The sequence below is a fragment of the Phyllostomus discolor genome, chromosome 5 (genome assembly GCF_004126475.2).
Source record: "Phyllostomus discolor isolate MPI-MPIP mPhyDis1 chromosome 5, mPhyDis1.pri.v3, whole genome shotgun sequence".
NCBI lineage: Eukaryota > Metazoa > Chordata > Mammalia > Chiroptera > Phyllostomidae > Phyllostomus > Phyllostomus discolor.
This window is the reverse complement of record NC_040907.2, coordinates 69089452-69113574: the sequence shown is the minus strand read 5'-3', so window position 1 is coordinate 69113574 and position 24123 is coordinate 69089452.

The window sequence follows — 24123 nt, the reverse complement described above, 5'->3', positions numbered from 1 at the left end:
CCATTTCATGATGGGTGATTTATGAGCATGCCTGCCCATACCCCACTGAATGTTCAGTAGCCTTTGACCAGAAATGTCATGACCCCCATGCCCCACCCTCCCAATTCACCACCCAGTCTTGCTTGAGTGACTTCTTTCTGATACCCCAGGTGAAAGAAATTCTCAAAGGGAAACACTTTGTTGATGTGCAAAAGGTGAAACAAAAAATGGCAGAAGCACTAAAAGGCATCAAAATCGATGAGTTCAAAGTCTGTTTTAAGCAGTGGAAAAAAGTTCTCAGTGGGTGTGTTGCATCAAATGGAGAGTACTTTGAAGTTTAAACATGTAGGAATAAATACACAATTTTTTATAAATAAATTCTGGATTTTTGGGGTTCCCCCTCATAATAAGTGCTACATATGTATTTGGTCAATACACTTGAGAGTTTTTATCTAAACTTGCTGGGTCTCAGTTTACTTATCTGCACAATAAACATAATAGTATTTACAGTTTCTTTGAGATAATTGTATGTAGAGCTCCTGGCACAGAGCTTTGCATAAAGCTGACATTCAATAAATGTGGTTTTCCTTTCTCCCTTCAAAGCCTAGAAGACTATTCAGGTTAATAAGTATTGGAATTGATCCCAGCTCCATTCCCATCCAGTTATTTTCTATTTCTGTATCTTTCAATATCTCCCTTTGGTCGTCACCTCATACTCCCACTGGATCATAAACTTCCCCACTGCACACCCAGCAGTATGCAGACCCATTGCACACACTACTTGGCACACAGGAGATACTCAGTGAATAGTTGCTAAACAAATACATGATAGTCCAACCCTTCATTTCAATGCACTTTGTCCACCCAGTAGTGTCTTTTAAGTATTTTGAGACAGATTCAACAAAATGGAAAACTCATGAGCCAGACAATTTTCCCCTTTCTGTGTAAAAATTCCCCTTATACCAAAATAACTGAGCAGGGCTGCAACCGGCTGTCACTTCAGGTAGACACGTGCAAGCACGGAGCCCTGTGTGATGGGCATAGTTCCTGAGCTGTGCCGTTGTTACACAAATGGAATATGTTAGGAAAGAATGTATTAGCCTACAACTTTAAAGTTATTACAAGTAGGCATTTTGCTTGTAATTTGCTGTAAAGTTATTACAAGTAGATAGAAAAATAAGGGATATGAAAGAAATGTACTTAAAAGAAACTCTTTGCTTTCAAAGTTTTAACTTAAGATAGGACTAACCTCACTGCAAACCAGTTGATGGAAGAAACTTCAGGGTGTTCTCCTCATCTGGATTCTCTTCCATTATTTTTATTGTCCTGGGCAATAAATTTCAGTCTTTGATCAAATAATGGCAGATTCCATGCTATCCCATTCAGGTATCCCCAGTTTATCTATAATGATTTTCCTCTTGTCAGCTCATTTCTTAAACCTTTGCTGAATCTGGTTTCAGTGGTACTATAAACAATCATCATTGCATTGTAAAACTGGAAACTCTCCACTAAAATAGTGTTTTGATCCGGGTTGCCATAGTAATAAGTGTACACTCCCCTCTTTGGAGGCCTTGTTATATGAAGTATCTGTGATTTGCTCAGAATGGCCCCAGTTCATCTGTCAAAATGGGTTTTTCCTTTTTTAAAATAATGATCTAGAAAATCCCACAGCGGCCACAAATATTTTACAACCATAATGAGGAGCATTGGAGTAGTCAAGCTTTATAAATCTATGCCATTATTGCATTAGAATAAATCATGTTTCTTAGGTATATTACAGAGGCCTGTGTAAGCCTAATTTTAGATCTGCTATTCAACAAGGGTGCGGTTGTTTATAATAAAAAAGAGAATTATTAAGTGTGACTTCAAAAATGCATCATATGTCAGTTCATGTAGAGAGGCCCTGGAGCAAAAAAAAAATGGAAATTACTTCTTATTTCTATCAAAATACTGCAAATAGCTATTCAGGTTCAAACTTCGTTACAATTAGAATGTGATGAGCATTGATTTTTTATAACAGCATGAAATTGTACATTCCATTCACGTTTGGGTTCAAGTTATTCATTGGTAAGAAGGGAAAGAATGAGAAATCCTGCAAATTTATCAGTGTCACCATGAAAAAAAAATGATGGTACATTATTTGAAATAGAAATGTTCCAGTCAGTTACAGTAATTTGATACAAGAACTATGATATTTTTTTCCTGCAGGAATGAGAGTAAACAAACACTATATCAACAAGCCAGCAATAGAATCCACAAAAAGGTATAAGATCATTTTTCATCTAAGACAAATGGTTAAGTTGGCTACTTTCTGTAAGTCACTACCAGCTACAGGGTTATTTTATGTAATTCACTGCTGGCTACTGCCTCATAATATCTGATGTGGGAATATTAAAAAACATCAGTGGGCGCAAGAACAGGAAGAATCCATCTGTATTCAATGAATTCTAATTAAAAAGTAATTACGGCACAATGCGGTAGCTGCCAACTTTATTCCCTCTTCTCAACCACAAACCACACACACGGAGTCTTCTGCTATTTGTATCCTGCTCAACAAGCAGAAAGCCAGACAGGAACTGACACACATTTCCTTGCATTTTTCAGGTGACTTCGTTTGAAACAACTGCAGCCCCAGAAGACGTTCCAGGGCAGAGGTGGTACACATCTTCTGTTATAATTGACCTGGGCTTTGAGATTTCTCTGTCATGATGTATCCCAGAATGTTGCATGATGGGAAGACCCTTGTTATTCCTCCACCAGCCGAGCCAAACAGACAAGATCAAGTAGGCCTGGGACTTGGGAAAAAAGGGAAGAAATATTGACAGATAAGTAACCACTCCAGGAAATGACAGGCAGCTGGAGCAGTGTCGGGACTCTCAGGATTCAGACATAATCCTTTAACCTCATGCTCAAACTCTGTAATCTTTCAATGAGATGGAAGAGAGGAAGGGGAAAAAAAAAAAGCAAATTGCTTAATCAAAGCCCTTAATATGTGACCAGGATTAGTAATTAAGTCAGAATGACAACCCGAGGGCATATAAAGCCTTCATAAAATAGCCTGAGTACTAATGAAGCTGTTTCTGCAGGGCGGGAATATGGAAAAGGGAACCTGGCATTCAGCTGGCACAGATACCTTTCTCTCCAAGAACACGGGCGTGTGAAATGGTGTTCCTGACCACCAGCAACTTTTTCATCCCCCAAGATGAAGGGTTACAGTGTGTGTTCCTTCCAGTTGGCAGAGCTCCCATGCCACCCATGTTCTATAAAATCTCCTTCATCTAATAGACAGCTTAACAGGTGTCAGCAGGGTTTCTGTCTGAAGGAGAGAATGGGCTCTGGCATAAGTCACTTGCTGCTGGGGGCAGTAAAAGATGTCGGGGTTCTTCTTCAGAAAAGAAGTGCTAACAGGCTAAAGTGGCCCTTGTCAATTCACATTAAAAATGGAAAATAATAGCACCCTAGATTTATACAGCATCCTTGGAGGCAGCCATCCACCTTATACTATGAGTTTTTGTACTAACCTTCAGAAATGGTGAGAAGCAGACCTTGGTTACTCCATCACACAGCAGGGCATTCTGAGGTCCTGATGAGCAATTTGTTACCACCAGGATCACAAATAGTAAGAGCATTCTCTTTGAAAACAATGTATCTCAGCCATTTTTGCCTTTCTCCTTCTCAGTACATTGCTAATCTTCCATAAAATAAGCAACCAGAAATTCTTTATTCTACTTTAACAGGCGAGTCCTAGATGAACTCATGGAAGAATTGGTGTGTGGAGTCTACAATTGACCCCCTACTGAATTTCCTCTAGTTTTGTATCAGTTATTTATCACAATGCAACAAATTTTCCCAAAATGTAGCAGCTTAAAATAATAAAAATGTATCATCGCACAGTTTCTGGGTGTTAAGAATCTGGGCATGGCTTAGCAGGGCGGTTCTGGAAGAGGGTCTCTCATGAGCCTGCAGTCAGGCTGAGCACCAGGGCTGCATCACAGGCAGGTTTGGTTGGGGCTGGAGCATCGGCTTACAAGGTCTCCCTCACACGGCTGCCAGCTACAGCCCTCTGTTCCTCACTGGATGTTGGCTGGAGGCCTTAGTTTCTCATCACCTGGACTGCTTTGCAAGGCTCAGAACATAGCAGCTTGTTTCTCCCAGAGCAGGTTATCTAAGAGAAAGAGAGTAAGAGAGAGCCCAAAACAGTAACCTTTGTGACTTTTATTACTTGATCTTGATATTCACAACTCTGCTCTATGTGCTTGCTCCCGGAGACTGGACCTCGGTGGGGAGATGACTGCCCGGGAGAGGGACCACCAGGAGGCAGGTGTCAATGGGGGTCGTCTTAGAGACTCTGGGGGCAACAGTTTGCACTACCAAATATGCATGAGACCTGTGACTGTTTTGATACAACCTAGGAGGAATGACGGTGGTGAACTGGTTGTTGGGAGATGAAAAGGAGCATGTATGTGCAGGTGTTCTGGTAGACGCAGAAAGAACACCCTTGATGTCACTTTCGGTTCAGGTCAAAGAATCAGATTTGACTTTCTGTAGAGAGAGAGTCCATAGGTCAAAGCTAAAGGACCCATTTCAAGATGGACTTTGTGAGACATTGGACACAAAGAGTGTTGTTTCCAGACCTGTGTGATAAAGGGTTTCTCAGAGTTAGAGAGATTTTTGCCCCATTTGGGGAAGGAGCACAGAGCAGCAACAGGTGGGCTACGATGTCTGCTATGTCCAGTAGAGTGTCAGGGATGTGAGACTCCCCCAAAGAGCCCTGTCGTCCATGGTAGAGAGACGCTTCTTCAAAAGGCCTGCAATCAGGACAGAGGTAGATCATGAACAAACATATCCCTAATTACATGTAAGACTCTTCATAGAAAGTAAAAATATCTGGAAGGTTGAAATCCCACCATGATGCTGATAAATACACTAATAAATCAGTGAGTTCACCAATGCTATGTGTCCTTTATTTGAACTTTCAGACTGGTAAAGCTATTCTATATAATTACAAGTCTGCAGTACATACTCTGGTGAGACTAAACTAATTTAAACATCACAGATCTTGTCCCATCAAAGACTCCCACACCACATGTGTTAGCAGCAACCGAGCAGACACCATGGGTTCACCAAGTTCTTTACTGAACCATCTTTCAATGTACCCAGCTCTTATTTTGTCTCTGACTCTCCCTCTTCTGATCCCTACTATGTCTTTCTTGCTTTTCTACTGCTCTGCCCTATAAGAAGCAGACTTCTGAGCTCTTGTCTCATCAGTTCTATTTTTTAGGCTCTCACTAAGCATTCTCCCTCCAGAGAGAGCATCTTCTTAGACATTCCTACATCATTTTTTTGTGTGGAAAGGCCATGACTGATCACTAATCGAGGAACCATATTCCATTCTTCATTGTGTCTCCAATACCTAGTGTAGCATCTGGCATGGAGAAGGTCCTTAGTAAATGCTAACATCAAACTGAAGTGGTGCTCTACTACTGATATGTCACAAATCTCCTTCAATGCCAAAGCAGTCTTAACTTTGAGGAAATTCACTAATGTCTTAATGGTAGACTAACAAATAAGTCACTCGTTTCTCAATTATTCAATTGGAACACCCTTGAAATGCCAGATGCTATACTTGGTACTGACTTTGCAATGGTGAGTCACCCCGAAGGATATTTGGCCCCATAAAAGGTAGAGCCTAGTTAATCTAATAGGTATTTAGTAAATGTCAGCAGTAGATATAATGATATATGATAGTTTTCTTCAAATATATAAAGAACTATCTCATAAAAGAGAGGTCACACTGATATTTAGAGGACAGAATTGGGCTCCACGAGTGGCAATTACCAGGATACAGAGGACATTTTAGTACTGGGGTTGTTGAACTCTGGCAAGAACTCACCTTGGAAAGTAAGGAGCTCTCCAGAACCAGAATCTGGACGATCATCTGTCAGGGATAATATATGATTAACAGTAACAACAACACTAATTGTGGCTGACAATTATATGTTCCTACTATACACCAGATGCTGTCAAACACTCAATGAAGAGGGTACTACTACCATTGTCATTTTATAGATGGCCAAGGTAACTCCTGAAATCAAACCTAGGCAGTCCAGTTGCGGAGCCTGTGTGCTGAACTGCTTACTCCTCTGTGTGTCTGTTGAGAGAATCTGTCAGTGAGCAGAAGGTAATCAATGTGTTTCTTTCTAACACTGAGACTTTCTGATGCAGTAAATCTCTTTGCAATCACCTGTACCCAAAGATGGCAATTGGTCCAGAACCAGATGCTGGAACCCAGGATTTGCAGCTCCCTTGTGTATTTGCAGAGATGTTTAGAAAACCCCACCGCAACCACCCCACCTTTCAGGAGCAGCATCAAATGACTGATTTCTGTAATTTACCTACATTGGACCATGGCTTTCTAACTTAGGCTAAAACCTTTGCTTAAACACAAAGCCTTGGGAGGAATCCATACTTTAATGAGGTAAAATGTCAAGAAATCATGTCACAGAAGGAAATGCCAAAAGAATTGGATCTGTTTTTGGTTTAAAAGAAGAGGGAAGGAAGGAAGGGAGGGAGGGAAAGAGAAAAAGAAAAGATAAACGAAAACGAAAAGAAAAGAAAAAGTGAAAAAGAAAGGAAAAAAGAAAAAGAAAAGGAAAAAAAAGAGAAGGAGAAGAGAAGAGAAGAGAAATAGGAAAGGAAAAAGGAAAGGAAGGAAAGGAAAGGAACGGGAAGGAAGGGAAGGAAGGAAAGGCAAAGGCAAGGAAAGGAAAGGAAAGGCGAAGCGAAGGATAAGGAAAGGTGAGAATCATCTCTTAGAAGAGGACTTGAATTGATTTGGTTTCTGCCAAAGGCAAGACGGGAACCAACAGTGAAAGTTGCCTGGGGATAGTTTTCTGTTCAATATTAAAAAAGAGCCTTCTAACAATGGCACTGCCCAAGCATGGAATGGATGTCCTGGGGACATTGTGAATACCTCTGAAGATTTCAGCAGGGATATAGGAGAAGACATTTGCCTCTTGTTAAAAGTTCTTAAAATCCTAAATTCTATTGTTCTTTGGTTAGTGATTTGTGTATCTGTGCAGGTGTTGATGGCTACATTTGTGTGATTAAGAAAAAATTATTTTAAAATACTGAAAAACTCAAATAAAGTAAAAATCACCCATAATCCCACCATTTAAAGATTAATCAAGGAAGGAAGCAAAGGCCTCAACCCTCTAAATTTACTTTCCATTGTTCATAGCCTAGCTAAAGTCATAAAGTCAAAAAGATAAAGGGAGGTGATCAATAATTGTAATGAGAGTTGATAGTGAAAAAAATGACATAATGCTGCTTGATATATAATTGTGTATCTATATTATTTTTTACATAAATATGTACAGTACATTTACATATATACATACAATTTTAGAGTTGACTGATTCAAATTATGCCTTGAACTGCATTGGAGCCAACATTAAGAATGGAAATTGGCTTTTTAAAATAAATTTTTTATTATATATTTATAGTTAATTTCTTCTTTCACCTCCCACCTACATATAGCTGAGGGGAGTGTCTTGGGCTTCAAGATAAAATGAGGTAGGGTGTGCATGTGGTCAAGCACACATACGCACAGAGGGGGCAATCGTGCACTGACCCACAGGACACACGGACAGGCGATCTGCAAGAGTGCTCCCAGAGCAGTGGCTAACCCGTTCCTACCCTTGTCTTATCTCAGGAAGAGGCACCTTCCATGCTATTGCTGAGGTCAAGAATCTTGGATTTATCTTTGATTTATCTCTTCCCCTCATTCTCCTCATCCAGTCCATTAGCAAGTCCTCAGGATCCTGTCTCCAAACATCCCAAATCTGACCTCTCTTCACCATCCCTGTCCTTATCCAGGCAATCAGTACCTCTTACCTGGGATCCCAGAACAGTCTCCTGGCTTCCGCGCTTGTCTGCTATAACCCTTCTATGCATAGCCCCAGAGTGACTATCTTAATGACGAATTTACATAATTTGATCCCATCACTCCTCTGCTTAAAACCACCCAGTGGCTTCCCACCACATTTAGCACATATTGCAGACTCCTTACTCTGTCTATAAAGCCCTCGCTGACCTACCCCTGACAACCTCTTCTGCACCCTCTCCCATACTCTCCCCAGCCATGCTGGCCTTTGGTCTGATCCTCATGGGCACCAAGCTGGAGCCCATGTGAGGGCTTCTGCCTGAATGTCACTTACACCCGTCACTGCATGTTTGTCTCCTTTTGATTCAGAGTCCAGCTTAGATATCACCTCACAGAGAGGCTTCCCTTGACCACGTCATCTGAGATAGATACTCTTCAGTACATCACCTTATTTTATTTCTCTGTGTAGCTTTTACATGCTCTGATTTATTCTCTTTCCTGTTTTCTTCTTCTCTCTTATTTTCTTGTCTCTCCCTGCCCTGGAATGCAGGATCCCTGTTACCTGCTGAAGCCTCAACTCCTAGAACAAAGCCTGATACACAGTAAGTGTACAATAAATGTTTGCTGAAGATATGGGAGTGTGAATGATTAGTGAAACAGACAATGAACAACCAATCCACTGACTTTTGCTTATATCCAGGTTCTCCTGGACCTAACTGGATAATGTCAGGCTTTGCATGTCGTGGTAATGAGCCCAGCTCTGAGGTCTTGTAGCCACTGAAAAAAAAAGCCTAACTCTTGGGCAGATCTGTAAACATGTGTGAAATCAAGCATGAAAAAGAAACCAAGACTTTTTTTTTGCATGACTCTAATTTGTGAAGATAACTGCTAAGAAACTAGAATAGGGTGAAAGGAAATATCACAACCAGAAAATTCCCCATTTCCTCTCAACACCATTAGCTCTCTGTATATTAAAATGCCATCACTGATGAAGGCAGCCAGAACCAGGAAACTTGGTCTCAACTTTTATAAATTAACACTGTGAGTGCCTTGTGTTCTTGTGGCCATTGTGAATTGTATTTCTATTGCCTAAACTTAATGACACCAAGAGAGAGATAAATTATTATTCCTTTATTTCTCAAGTCATTGTCCTGAATAAAACTCCAAAATGATTCCTATTGAATTAAGTGTTTCAGTCAACAATTTACTTAGTACCTACCATACTGCAACCATTTTCCTAGGTGTTTTTTTTAAATGGCATGCAATTCTCACTTTACCCCTACGAGTTCACCCTTTCTATAGTTGGATAGACTTGGTCCCACAGAGATCAAATCACTTCTCAAGGTTACACAGCTAGTATAGATGAAGTTGGAATTTGAACCCTAACTTGTTAGCTGTTAAGCTCTCCCTCCCCTTGCTTGTCCCAACCCCCTAGTCCCAATTTGGCACGTTAGGTAGACCTGACAGTTACAATTTTCAGTGTAAAATATGGATTTTGCATGCTGATGTGGACAGCAACTACTGGAGCGTCTGGTCAGTGGGGACCAGCTCCAGGAGAACAATCACCTCTAGAAACAGTGATGCTTCAGAATTTCTGGATTTACAAAGCTGAAGACCGGATCTCATGACCATCCCCCAAACCCAGTCCCAGGTGTCCTGCTCAGTGGTCCCCCAGCATCCTGATGTGAGATGATTTCTGCGCCTGCACTGCAGGCCAGGATGGGCTGTTACTCCACCCATACCACCTCCCTCCCCTGGCTGGCAGTGAATGTCTGCTTTCATGAAGAAAACTTCACACATCTTTATTTCTCAAATCGGTCTCTCAGTTAAAAACAAATAAAAAATATGAAGAGTTTAATCATTATTTTAAAAAATAAAGTTTCAAAATGCTACTTTTTAAATGTTTCTCCTTTTTGGGCCTGAAGTAGTGTCATGTGTCAGACAAATGAGGGGCAAAAGGAAGGGAGCCAGATCCGTGGACCAGGCAGCTGGTGCTGTGGTTAGGGACACTGACAAGGGCTTGGGATCAGTCCCCACCGTCCCTAGGGCCCATCACACCCACCAACCCCCCAAAAAAGGATAGTAGATATAAAGGACTTACAGAAGAAAAAGCAGATTTGAGTGTTAAGCCTTTTTAATGCTATTAATGTTACTTGCTACCAACTCCTTTCCACTTGACCCTTTGGCAATGGGCTAAAACTGTGTTTTAACAAGTCCACATTCCCTCCAACGGCAGAAGAAACATTTTAAAACAAAGACCAATCAGTTTGCAGACAATAGAGAAAACAGGTTTTTGTTCACATGTGCAAAAACATCAATGATCTCAGAGGCAGTTTGATGGTTCATTCAAACACTGATGATAAATCATACTTCTAAAAAACAGTGAATATGTAGAGAAGGTTTTTCATGACAGGAACTATCATTAAATGAGAAGATTTTAATTGGTAAATGCAAAATGATAATTTAAGATTTGTTTACATGAGTCATCAAGCACTGTAGTCACTGAACTATTTTAATAGCAAGAAGTTATATCTTCTACTCCTTTGCTAAAATCTTGATCTTTCATCACCTAAAACAAAAATGGTAACATTTTATACAGAATTGGTCTAAAAACTTATTTATTTCACCAAAAGTATATTATAGTTATTATGAGGCACTTAGGTAAGTATTTGACGGTAATATTTTTTTAAAAGTTAAGAAATTAACAGGCTCCAACTTATAGGGTATTTTTTAAAATATATTTTATTAATTATGCTATTACAGTTGTCCCATTTTCCCCCCTTCACTCCCCTCCACCCTGCACACCCCCTTCCACCCACATCCCCCCCCACTTTAGTTCATGTCCATAGGTCATACACATAAGTTCTCTGGATTCTCCACTTCCCATACTATTCTTACCCTCCTCCTTTCTACTTTCTACCTACCATCTATGCTACTTATTCTCTGTACCTTTTCCCCCCTCTCCCCCTCCCACTCCCCTGTTGATAACCTTCCATGTGATCTCCATTTCTGTGTTTCTGTCCCAACTTCTACTTTTAAAAATCGCTTTGGAGTAGGAATCAGGCTGGTGGGTTCTGGCGGCCTCAGAAAGGGCTGACCGGAGCACCAGTACACAGAGGGCAGGCACAGGACGCTGAGTGCAGCAGCATTTCCTCCAGGAGACAAAATGCCCCCAGAAACTGCATGGATCACTGACTGCCATGAAACCCATTTGCTGACCCCCAGGGTTTTCCAGAGCACCCAGGAAACTTGGGCAGGATGCAGGAACAGGACCCAAGGAAATTACTAAAGACCTTGTCCCTTGTTGGGGTCCAAGACTGGTGTTCTCCAAGCCAACTACACAGTCAGAAAATTGTTTAAAATGCAGCAATGCAGAAAGAAATAATAAACAAGTTACTGATGGAATGAAGTGGAAATTAATGATGCAAAATGGTTTTAAAGCTAGAGGGGGGAATAAGCCTTAAACAGGATGTTTCTCTTTCAGACAAACTTGCTTAAAAGTGTTAGCATTTAAATGGTCACACCTTGGCTTTGAACTTAACACTCCATTAAGGGGCTGAGGGAGCTCACACCTCTCTCTGTGCCTTTCACTCTTGCTGAAGCTCAAGGAAGAGGAGGGGAGGAGAGAGGAGGAGGAAGGGGAGGGGCAACCACAAAGGGAGCAAGGGCAAAGCTGTTCATGGGAAAAGCGAAGGTCCTGGTTATGCCAGCTGTCCTGCTGCGATTATTAACTGCATCTGCTTTCACTCCCCAAAGTGTCCTGATATGGATAATAAATTATGTGGTCACCCAAATAGGATATGAAATACCCAGCATGATAGTGGCAATACAATAATCATTTATGCTTATAAATAAAAAAAATAACATTGTTCTTTAAATGATATGCTTTGGTTCAGATACTTCTATTTCATTTTAGATGCTAAGGCTAAATGCTCCTAGATGTAGGAGAAGAATCAGAAAGAATTAAAGTATCCTGGGAAGGGATCCTAGAGGCTATATGCTTATCATTTCACAAAGGGGAAACAAAGGCTCACAGAGATTGACTTGTCTAAGGTCATACGGCTAGTTAATGAAAAAGCTAGGAATATAAATTACATTGGGTTGGCCAAAAAAGCTCATTTAGTTTTTTTCCATATGATGGCACCAGTAGTGCTTAGTTGTCTTTAACTTCATTCAAAACAATTTTGTTACATTGTATTGTGACAGATGTCATATCAGCATGCATTTTAAAAATCCTTATCAAAATTGGTGAATCTTTGTGCGGTCACTTAAATATTGAAGATGGAAGAAGATACACAACATTTTGGCATACTATGCTTTATTATTTCAAGAAAGGTAAAAATATAACTGAAACAAACATGCAAAAAAGATTCATGCAGTGTATGGAGAAGATGCTATGACTGATCAAATGTGTCAAAAGTGGGTTTGCAAAGTTTCTTAGTACTTTTCACATTTTGGCCAAATAATTATTTGCTGTGGGGCTGTCTTATTCACTGGAAGATGTTTAGCAGCACCGCTGGCCTCTACCCACTAGAAGCCAAGAGCAGGAGATAGCCAACATACTCAAAATATCCAAATTAATAAAGTTATTGGTGAAAATGAAAAATATCTCTCATTTTACAGAAAAAAAACTATATGAATTTTTTGGCCACCTCAATACATTTTCAGTATTCAAATACTTTCAGAAATGTAAGCAATATTCTCAAGATATAAGAATAAAATATAGAAATTGTGATAAAGGATACAGACTCCCTTCTCTACGTCAGAGGGCTCAGAAATCAGTCAGAGTAGGTGGGGGACACAGAGGACAGCCACTGGCTCTTGGGGTAAAGCTTCTGATGTTCACTGAGGATTTCATCTGAGGAAGAAACCAAGAATTCCCTTGGAATAAACAAAACCCAGGAATCAAATTGGTTTCTGGCTTAGCAATTTAATAGCTCATTGACCCTGATCAAGGTTACTAAATGTCTTTAAAACTTAATTTCCTCACCTATCAAATGGGTCTAAAATTAATATTCACCTCATATGACTGTTGTGAAAATTAAATAAGACAGTATATGTAAAGCACTTAGTGCAGTGCCTGGCACATAGCTACATACTCAGCAAATGTCCGCTACCACTTTGGTCACCATTATCTCCAGCATCTCCATTGTGAGTAGCAGCAGCAGCATTTGCTCTTCTCCGTAACCAATCCACCCTGCTTTCAATAGTCGGCTGATCTCACCATCCCACTCACCCTTTCCTCTTAAACACGGGTTGGCAAAAGTAGGTTTACAATTGGGAGTATGCAAAACAGAGAGTTTATTCTTGTACCATTATTTATTAATTATTGTATTATCTATTTGTATTAAAATTGTAAACTTACTTTAATTTATCCCTGTATAATTGCCTATCTTAATTTCATTTAGTTCCACACACTCACAGAACTAGACATTATTGTTCCTTTTTTAAAAAAACAGATCAGGAAATGGGCTCAGAAAGATTAAATAATCTCTTCAGGATCACATAACCAAAAAACTGGAAACAGAATTTAAACCTAAGTTTTCTTATCTTTTCAATTTGTCTGCCTCTGGTACGAAATCATAGGGTGAAGGGCTGAGATGAAAGAGAGAGGAGAGGGACAGGGTATGTGTGTCAGCAAAGTGACAGGAGGATGGCCACTCTGCCACACTGTTCTATAGGTGCTACCCACATACAATCACAAATTATTTTTTCGCTACAGGGTCAACCAAAGAATGTGAGCTTACCTTCCAGAGACAGTGTGTACTAAGCCTTCAGAAACAGAACAGATGCTATTTGCCTCTCAAACAGAAAACATACTGAGAGGACCCAGGAAAAAAGTGAAGATGAAGACAGGAGCCCAAGTGTCCCTAAGGTCAGTACCTATATAGAGATATGACCAGATATGACCAGACCAAGTAAGGAGACACAGGCACTAAGAAGTCCCCGGGGTCATTTTTTACCTGACACTAAACTCATTTTAGTTTATACTATGGTATTTCTACCCCCCTAAATGGATGTAAACTTGCCTAGTATGTACATGCATGATCTGTAGCCTAGAATGAGGGTATGGTCCCCTCAGTGTTGTTTGATCAAGCAGACTACTGGATCTGGTACAAGGTGACAGGGTTAGCCTTTTATCCTTACTTCAGGAATAAAAGAAGACAGTGAACTCTACAACATGAGGGTTGTTTGAGCACCAGCTAAATGAAGATTTGGTTAAGGCATTTATTGCTAAGGAGACTCAAGTATCAGATGGATGTTTTGACCAGGTATCATTAAGGTCCTTCTCATCTTTCCAGTAATTGACCATTTCATTGGGCCAAGAACCTTTTTATCAGGATATATATTTGATCTCTTTATAATTTCTCAAGGAACTGAGCAAACAGATAAAAGATTCCAAGGTCGCAGATGTAGTTTTCTTTGTTATTTTGAGTAACAGGCTTCCCTGAGTCTGATTACTCTCATTTTTCCCATTTGTTTCTTTTTCAGATAAAATTGCTTTCCAACAGGATGCATGGCCTGGCTTCTCTAGACCCTGCAGACATCTTAATCATCTCGTCTACTGGGCTTGCATTCAGCTGCCCCTGCCCTTCTGAATGCCCCAACATCCTCTGTCTGCCAATCCATTACCTCCTTCCAAATCTGGCCTTATGCTTCCTTCCTCTAAGAGAACTTCCTGGTCTCCTATATTCTTCTAAGCCCCTCAAGGACTCTCTGAAGCACACCCCCACTTGCTTACATCTCGCCTGCGAATCATTCATTCTCCAGTTTCATGTTTCTCTGACTCTCTAACTGAACTCTAAACTCCTAAAGGGCAGTGAAGCTCTGCCAATGGAGATAAAAAGGAGACAAGCTCTGGATTTTTCTAATGATCACAAACACTGGGCACAAAGCAACCACTGGGGGCCTAAGACCCATCAAACAGCAGTGAAATTCCACTAGGATTAAGGTTAGATGGGGCAATCCAAGTTTCAGAAGATCAGAGACATTTACATTCTGTTCTGAGTAGTTCAACAGTCCTTCCAAATCACCAGGACTTCAGACATAAAAGTTTCATCTAGCCACTAGCTGTAGCTGAACATATCACAGGTTACTTAAAGTGCAATTTATTTTTAATAGAAAAATTGATTTTGGAATGAAACATGAAGTAGTCTTTTTTGGGGGGTAGTAGACTAACCTTTTAAAGAATAGCATTCATGCCCTAGAGAGGGGCATAAAAGTTTAAAAGGTTATTTTCCACATTACACATAACCCGCATGCTCACCTTTCCTATCTCTTTGCTGGATCTGTGCTCAGGGTGCCTGTGGCGCTAACTCACTGAAAATATTGGCTGCACTAATGCATGATTTACTTCTCTTTGCTTGGCAAAGTATAGACCCCATCTTTCAAAGCAAATTCAAGCTTCTGTAATTCATTACATGCTCTGTGAGTTGTGATAGCATGGAACTTTCTCTTCAAAACTCAAATGAGCAAAGCAGCTATATCATTGGAGAGAGGTCTTCCTGGCCCACCAAGAGGAGTTGGTTGCTCCCTGATATGAGTTCCTATGGCATTTTAGCTTATTGCTCTCCTTAAACTTACCATGGCTGATCATAATTATTTGTTTTACATGTCTGTCTTATCTAGTCCAACTGCCAACTCCAGGAAAACAGAAATTCTGTCTTATCCATCTCTTTGTAACCTCTCATTGTGGGTGCTATGGTGTGCCACCCAGTTCTCTCTCAAGACAAGGATTCCATTTCCCCAGAAACTCAGAAAAGGCAGGAAGAAGAAAGTAGGGAAACAAAAAACAGAACAAACAAAAAACAAAAATTAAAATGCTAGATTTAAGCCCTAATATACCAATAATTATGTTACATGTAAATGATTTAAACATACCAATTAAAAGACAAAGATTGCCTGCATGAGTTTCAAAACATGATCTGACTATGTGCAGTTAACAGGAAACACACATCAAGTGTAATAGTATAGGCAGATTGAAAGTCAAATGATGGAAAAGATGTATTATGCAAATGTTAATTTAAAAAAGTAGGAGTAATATCAAATAAAGTAGACTTTAGAGCAAAGAAGATTGTCAGAAACAGAGAGAGATAACACATAATGAAAAAAGGGTCAGTTCACCTGTGGGGAGGCTCCGCCCGCAGGGCCCCCCCTGCCCCATGGCCACCACGGATGAGAATAAGTCTACCAAAACATGATCTGCTTGGAGAGGAAAGGTGGCCGATCTCTCAAAGGAGTAGGGCCAGGAGCCTGTTCCTCAATGGGCTTTTATCAGTTCGTTTACACAAGAATTCAGGTAAAGCTCATTAATCATTGCCAGGAAGTAAGGATCAAACAATAGATAACAAAGAACTCTGAGGGCCTATTTTCAGTCAGGGTCAGATAGCTAAAGAGCTGTAAAACTTTGAGGAACAAACTTACTTCTTGTTTGGACCCTTATCAGTTAATTGAGAGCATTCTAAACAAAGCAGGTTTCACAGGATTTTACACATTCTTTCTTAGGCCTGATTGCCCCGGGGAACCCGCCCTTTCCAGCACAGGGCTGCACCACCCTCTGTCATTGTTTCAGGCTTAGGGGGAGCAAGGGAAGTAAGGCAGCCAAGAGATTAGGAGATTTTCTCACAGAGAATGAGGACTCAGGCTATGTCAAAGCTGAGGGGCCAGAGTCCATCACCCCCTTTTGCTGTAGCCTGAAGTCCTTCCTTGGGGGCCTTCCATGTGATCGTGCCTGTCTTAGATCGTTCCCCCCTTGGGGAATCTTACCCATCATTGGCTAACCGACCAAGCATTGGTGGCTATGCAGGGTGAAGTAAAAGGAGCAGAAGCAGTGCTCCTGCCAGAGAGATAAGCTTTTGTCTCCTTGGTGGTCTACGGTCCAAGGTCGCTCCCTCAGCCTTAGCCTTGGCAGGGGTTACAGCTTCTGAAACCAGGTAGGGCAGTTCCCAACATCCACCAAGACATAGATATACTAAATGTTTCTATATGGAGCTGTAAAGTAAATAAAGAAAAAATAGAACTGAAAGGATATGTAGACAAATTTAAATTTATAGTTGGAGTCTCCAAAGCTCTTCCAAAAATAATTTAACAACTAGAGAATATCAACAAAAGTATAGAATAAATGGATACCATCATCAAGCTGGTAGGATTTAATCTGCATTTTCAAACTCTCCCCATAACAACAGCAGAATAAACGTCCTTTTCAAGTGCCCGTGACACAGATACCAAAATATACAGTATTCTGGATTTTAGAAAGAAAACTTTAACAAATTTTAACAGAATAGAATTTATAGAGTATGTTCTCCAACACATGAAAGAAACTACAAATTAATAACAGAGATAGTAGGAAAATTCCCAAAAACTTTAAAATAAAACAGTTTCAAATAATCCCTGATCACAAGGAAAATAACAATATATTAAACTGAATTATATGAAACTATAATATATTATTATTTATAGGACACAGTGAAAGCAGCAGTGAGAAGGGAATTTAAGCATTAAAATGATACATGTGAAAAGAGGTCTTGAATCAGTAATCTAAGCTCTCACCTTAAGTATAGAGAAGAAGAACAAAATACATTTAGAATAGAAGACATGAAATAATATAAATAAGACAGAAATCAGTGAACTTGAAAACAAAAAAATGATAGAGAGCTGGTTCTTTGAAAACATCAAAGTTTTGACAAACCTCTAGGAAGAACAGAGATGGAGGATACAAATTATTTACATCAAGAATGCAACAGGAGATATTGCTACAGACCCTTGTACGCTTCGAAAGGATAATAAAACAATACGATGAACAATTCTGTAGGTACAAATTTGACAACTTAGGTGAAATGGACCAATTTCTTCTAAAACAAGAACATAGCTCCCCCAATATAAAATAGATCTTTGAATAGGAAATTGAATTCATAATTTTAAAACTCCCTGAAAGGAATCTCCAAGTCCCGCTTGTTTCACTGGATAATTCTACCAAATATTTCACAGAGGATTAACACCAAGTCTGTACAATCTTTTCCATAAAGTAAAAGATGAGGAAACACTTCTGAAATAATTTTATAAAGCTAGCACTACCCTCAACTAAAAACAGACAAATCTAGTATAAAATAAGAAAGCTACAGATCAATATTTCTCATGAATGTAGACTAAAATTTCTTAGCAAAATATTAGCAAATAAAATTTAAATATTTATAAAGAATTATAAGTCATGATCAATGGAGCTTATTTCAGGGATGCAAGGCTAGTTCAATATTTAAAAATCAATCAATGTAATTTATTATATAACAACCATTTTTTAAAAGTCACATGATAATATCAAGTAATGCAGAAAAAGCATTTGACAAATTCCACAACCTAAATTGGTAAAAATTCTGAAGAAAAAGAAAAGAACACAGGAGAACTTTCTGAATTCGAAAGGGCATTTACAAAAAACCTATAAGCTAGTATTTCATGTAATGGTGAAAGACTGCATTTTTTCCCCCTCGGATCAGGAACAAGGAAAGGATGTCTATCTCACAGTGTTAATTCAACATAGTGCTACAAGTTCTTACCAGTGCAACAGGGCAAGAAAAGGAAATAAAAGGCATGTATAACAAAATGAAAGAAATAAAACTGTCCCTTTTTTGCAGTTGATATGATTGTGTATATAGAAAATCCTGAGGAATCTACAAAACCTACTAGAATGAATAAGCTGATCAATTTCAGGAGACAAAATCAGCATACAAGAATCAATTGCACTTCTCTGTACTAGCGATGAACATGTGGACAACAAAATTAAAGCTATAACAAAATTAAAGGTATAATACCATTTACAATCACTCAAAAAATGAACACTTAGGTATAAATCAAACATGATTTGCATACTGAAAGCTACAAAATACTGATGATAGAATTGGGTGTTATTTTTTAAGAACAGTTTCAGTTTTGTAAGATGAGTTTTGGAGAGGGTGGTGATGGTTGGACAACAATATAAATACACTTAACACTACTGAACTGTACATTTAAAATTGTTTAGCTGGTAAATTTTATGTTATATATATTTTACCACCATAAAAACATTGAAAAAAATTAGGGAAGTCACATACTCTATTAGTCTTTATTCAGAGCTAGCCAGACATGGAGGGGAAAAGGATACTTGAATGTACTTGATTATAAGTGAGATACCTTTTCAGGCTTTTCCAGAGCCTTGGTGAGCTGACCCTCAAAACCTCCCCACTCAATCTATGTTTGCCGCCCAGCTTTTCTTTTCACTATCTGTCCCTCCTTTATTATTTTAGTAAGAATTGTAAATATTTAAGCTGTTTCACATGATGATTTGTTCTATAGATATATAGTAAAGTGATTACTGCAGTCAGAATAATTAACATATTATCTCCTCATATAGTTATCATATTTTGTGTGTGATGAGATCACCTGAAATCTATTCTCATAGGAAGTTTCTGGTGTTCAATACTGTATGATTAACTATTGTTATCATGCTGTACTTTAGATCTCTAGACTTTTCCATCCTATTCATAACTGCAACTTTGTACGCTTTAACTAATGACCCCTCATTGCCTCCACTCTGTGCCTTGGTAACCACAGTTCTACTCTTGTTCTATGAATTGAACATTTTTAGGTTCCACATATAAGTAGAGCAGTTTTTTCTTTCTGTGTCTGGACTACTTCATTTAGCATGATATCCTCTATGTTCTTCCATGTTGTCACAAAGTGCGGGATTGCCTTGTTTTCTAGGGTTGAATACTATTCCATGGCATATATATACCGTACTCTATTTGTCCATTCATTTGTCAAAATACTTAAGTTGCTTCCATATCTTGGCTATTGTGAATAATGCTGAGATGAACGTGAGAGTCCAGATATCTCTTCAAGATACTGATTTCATTCCTTTTAGGTATATACCCAGAAAAGGGATTGTTGGATCACATGTAGTTCTGTTTTAGTATTTTAGAAAACTTTATATTGTATTCTATAATGACTATGCTACTTTACATTCCCACAAAGAGTGTGCAAAAGTCCCTTTTATCCACATCCTCACCAGCACTTGCTACCTTTTAATTTTTGTTACTATCCTTCCTAACAGGCGTGAGGTGCTAGCTTGTGTATTCATTTACATTTACCTGATGATTAGTGATGTTAACACTCTTATATACCTGTCAGCCATTCATTTGTCTTTTTTGGAAAAACGTCTATTTAAGGCCCTTTGTCCTTTTTTAAATCAGATTGGTTTTTTTTGTTACTAAGTTTTATGAGTCTTTATACTTTGGATATTAACCCCTTATCAGTTATACAGTTTGCAAATATTTTTTTCTTAATCCACAGATTGCCTTTCCATTTCGTTGATGACTTCCTTTGCTGTGCAGAAACGTTTTAGTTGCTGTAGTCCCACTTGTTGATTTTCACCACACACTTTCTGATTTTACTGCAGTTGGCCCCTCAAGAGGACTTTACATGGGGAGGGGAATGTGCCTGCAGAACTGAGTGAGTAGCCCAGGCCCCCGGGAGTTGTGAGTCTCGCTGCAAATGAACATACTAGCACATTAGTTAAGTACCAGCCTCTTGGGTGTAGAGCTTGAATCCCCACTGTGCCCACACCTCTGAGTGCCCTGAGAGATGAGGTCTGGAGCTGCCCACTGAGCCAGGGTTTGGACCTCACACCTTAAACCCTGTGCTGCTGCTCTCACGTTCTCCCTGTGCAACCAGTCACCCTGGCTTCCCACCTCTCTGTCCTGGCTTTTTGGCTTTAACCAAGACAAAATTGTAGAATCTTGGCTCTGTGGGAGCACTACAGCTTACATCTTTTATCTTAAAAACAGAAAAATATGCTTTTGGGATACTAACTCATGGCTTACCTATTCATAATTTGTAAATTCTTTGCCATAGTTATAATTCTTTTCTATTCTGGTTGCCTGGCAGCCAACATATGTCTAACATAGACACATGTGTATATAATAATATATTTCCTTATTTCAGTATCATTTCCCATTTTTACCTTCAACTTGATACACAGTCTCAGAATCTGATTCTGCACAGCACTTATCAATTAAGACTCTACCACATAATTCTTATCTTTCCAGGTCTATATATGTTCCATTAAGTTCAAACCTAACTCTCCTCCATGATGTATAAGTGGCTCACACAGAGACCAATGAAAGAGGTGGGTTTCCTAATGGTACAGTCATGTAAACCTACCCTGCCCAGTCACATGTGCTAAGCAAGCACTCCGATGCCTGGGGGCTCACTCACAGGCTGAGGCCTTTGGAGGCTTTAGATTTTTCTTACCCAGAAAATAGGATCAACATCATTGCCATCATGAATTATTCAACACCTGCCTGAGCTACTCCTTGGTGAGCAATGAAATAATAGAAACTGACAAAATTGATTTGCGGTGAATTTTTAGTTAAGCCAAGTTCATGGCAAGTGAGCAAGGGCAGGCAGGGCTCAGAGGAACTTCACCACAAGAACGATTGGCCCATAATTCCCCTGGGAACTTCACCACCTGGCCAACAGCACAGCCAGGCCAGAGGCCATGCACAAGGCCCCTTTTCCTCCCAAAGTTTAGGGGGAGATAAACACTATCTCCCACTGAATCATACAGCCATGTGGGCCCACCAAGCCAGTTCCTGAGCCAGAAAACTAGGGGAGACTCTTAAATCACTTCATGAGGAATTTGAATTGCTAGATAATTAGAAACTCAATAACCAAATCTCTCAACATAATTTTAGCTGCTTAGCAAAGTGTTAAGAAAGAAAGGCTTCAATTCAGTATATTTTGAATTCTGCATTAGGGCTTCACTAATTAAAAGGGAAAAGTGTTAGCACCATGTCTAATCCTTTCATTAATCTCCCTCAATATATATTCTGCTGCTTGTTATTGTATAATCATTAAATGTAAAATATTAAACTGGACATTTGACTTTATTGATCATTTTATGGACTAAAGATACAGCAAGTAATTATCTGCCAAGACAGATTCATTGATTGGTCTGTCATTGGGAGAACTGAAATTGACGCACTGTTGATTCAATTACTCTAGTTTATACTGTTTTCATCAATTATTTTGTCTCATTCTCTTTCTCATCAAGAATTGTGTATTAAAGTTAGTGTCTATTTAAAAACTTTTTATCCTAAAGCCAGATGGGTGGTTTTCTTTGTAGCTCAGAAATATAGCAGTCTAAGTGTACAGCATTAGTTTTACAGACTTGGGCATTTTACGTGATCTAATACCAGGCAATTTTGGACTAGTATTTTCTCTTTCTACACTTCAGTTTCTCTACTTGAAAAATAATATTAACCCTTTCCCATTTTTCTTCCATACTCTGCTTGCTTCTTTAGCATTTATAATTTGATTCAGTTTGCTAAAGAAGGGTGGGCTCTTCCCAATGTTCCAGGCACTGTATAAGATGCTATGGTTACCAAGACAGGTAAGACAGAGTCCCTGCCCTCAGGGGAGCTTATATGAGGGCAGGGACCCTCATGTTGGGGTTAGGAATCCTTCTGGTTAAGGAACAAAATTAAGAGTGTGGAAGAGTCTGAGGAGGTAGAGGCTGAGTGTGGGCAATAAGCAGATTCCTGTATCCTTCTGATGTAGAGTAAGATGTTTTTAAATCCTGTGCAAGAAGACCTCTGGTCAAGATAGCAGTGAAGGCAGACATGGCTTACCTCTTTGCACAACCACGTCAAAATTACAACTAAAATATAGAATAACTATTACTCAGAACTGTCAGAAATCAAGTTGAATGGAAGTCTCGTGATGATGGAATTAAAGAAACCACATCCATCCAGACTGGTAGGAGTGGCCCAGGTATCAAACAGATGGTGCCTCATCTATGTGTGGTGGATAAAAATTCAGGAGGGTCATCTTGGGAGTGAGGAATCCAAGCCCCATACTAGGCCCCCAGCCCAGGGTTCCAGAGCCAGGAAGATAAGTTCCCACAACTTCTGGCTGCAAATACCAGTAGGAATTGAGTCGGTGGAAGAAACTGCTAGAACCCCAAGCAGTTTCCCTTACAGAATCCACACACGGACTCACCTACTCAGACTCATTACCTCTGAGCTCCAGCACCAGGGTAGCATCTTGAAAGGCACTAGTGGTATGTAGGGAGAGACTGAAAAGTCTGGCATCAAGGTGAGCAGAGGCCATTGTCCCTTTGCTAAACCCTTCCCCCACAGAGCCAGCAAGCTGGTGCCACACCTGAGACTCATTCAACCTGGGTAACACTGTTTGGCCTGCCTTGGAGATCCCTAGAGACTCTACACCACCCAACTTACAGGCCCAACTGAGCTGCTTTTCCATATGAATGGCTGGTCTTGGCTAGTGCTTCGCAACTTCCTAAATCCTCTCAAACAAGCAACAGTTGGCCTTAGTGAGCCCCAGGCCCAGCACTAGCAGCAGTCAGATGATGTTCACAGCTTGGCTTTGCCTGGGAATATCCAACCCAGCACAAGTAGAAGCCATCTTGGATTGTTGTATAGCTTGGGTAGGGTGACCCTGAGCAAAACACCCTGGCCTACTGACCTCAGTGGGGGTGAAGGTGGGGTCTGACCTTGACCTGCACCACCCAGAAAACCTCAGGAACAGTTACAGACCACGATGGAGCACCACCACCCTGCCTCTGCAGAGTTGATCCTCCACAGAGGGCGGTAAAGGGTGGTAAGTGGTCACAGCCAATTCTTGCAGCTGACTGGCCTGGGTAAATCCCTCCCATTGATCTGCCAACAGCAACTGAAGCTCAACTACAAGAGGAGGGTGTACTCAACCCATACAAAGAGCACACTTCAGGTACATAGCTTGAGTGATAGGAGAGGCTGTGCCAATGGACCCTACAGAATACCTACTACACTAAGCCACACTACCATGACATGGAGTCAAAGCAGCTCTACCTAATACATAGAAACAAACACAGGGAGGCTGTCAAAATGAGGAGACAAAGAAACATAGCCCAAATGAAACAACAGATCAACACTCTAGAGAAAAAGAGCTAAACGAACTGAAGATGCGCTATCTCTGAAAAGCATAGTTCAAAACACTGGTTATAAGGATGTTCAAGGAACTTAGTGAGGACCTCAACAACATAAAAATTATTCAGCCAGAAACAAAGGAGACACTAGTTGAAATAAAGAACAATTTACAGGGAAACAACAGTAGAGTGGATGAAGCTGAAAATCAAATCAGTGATATGGAACATAAAGAAGCAAAAATCAACCAATCAGAACAACAAGAAGAAAAAGAATCCAAAAAAACAAGGATAGTATAAGCAG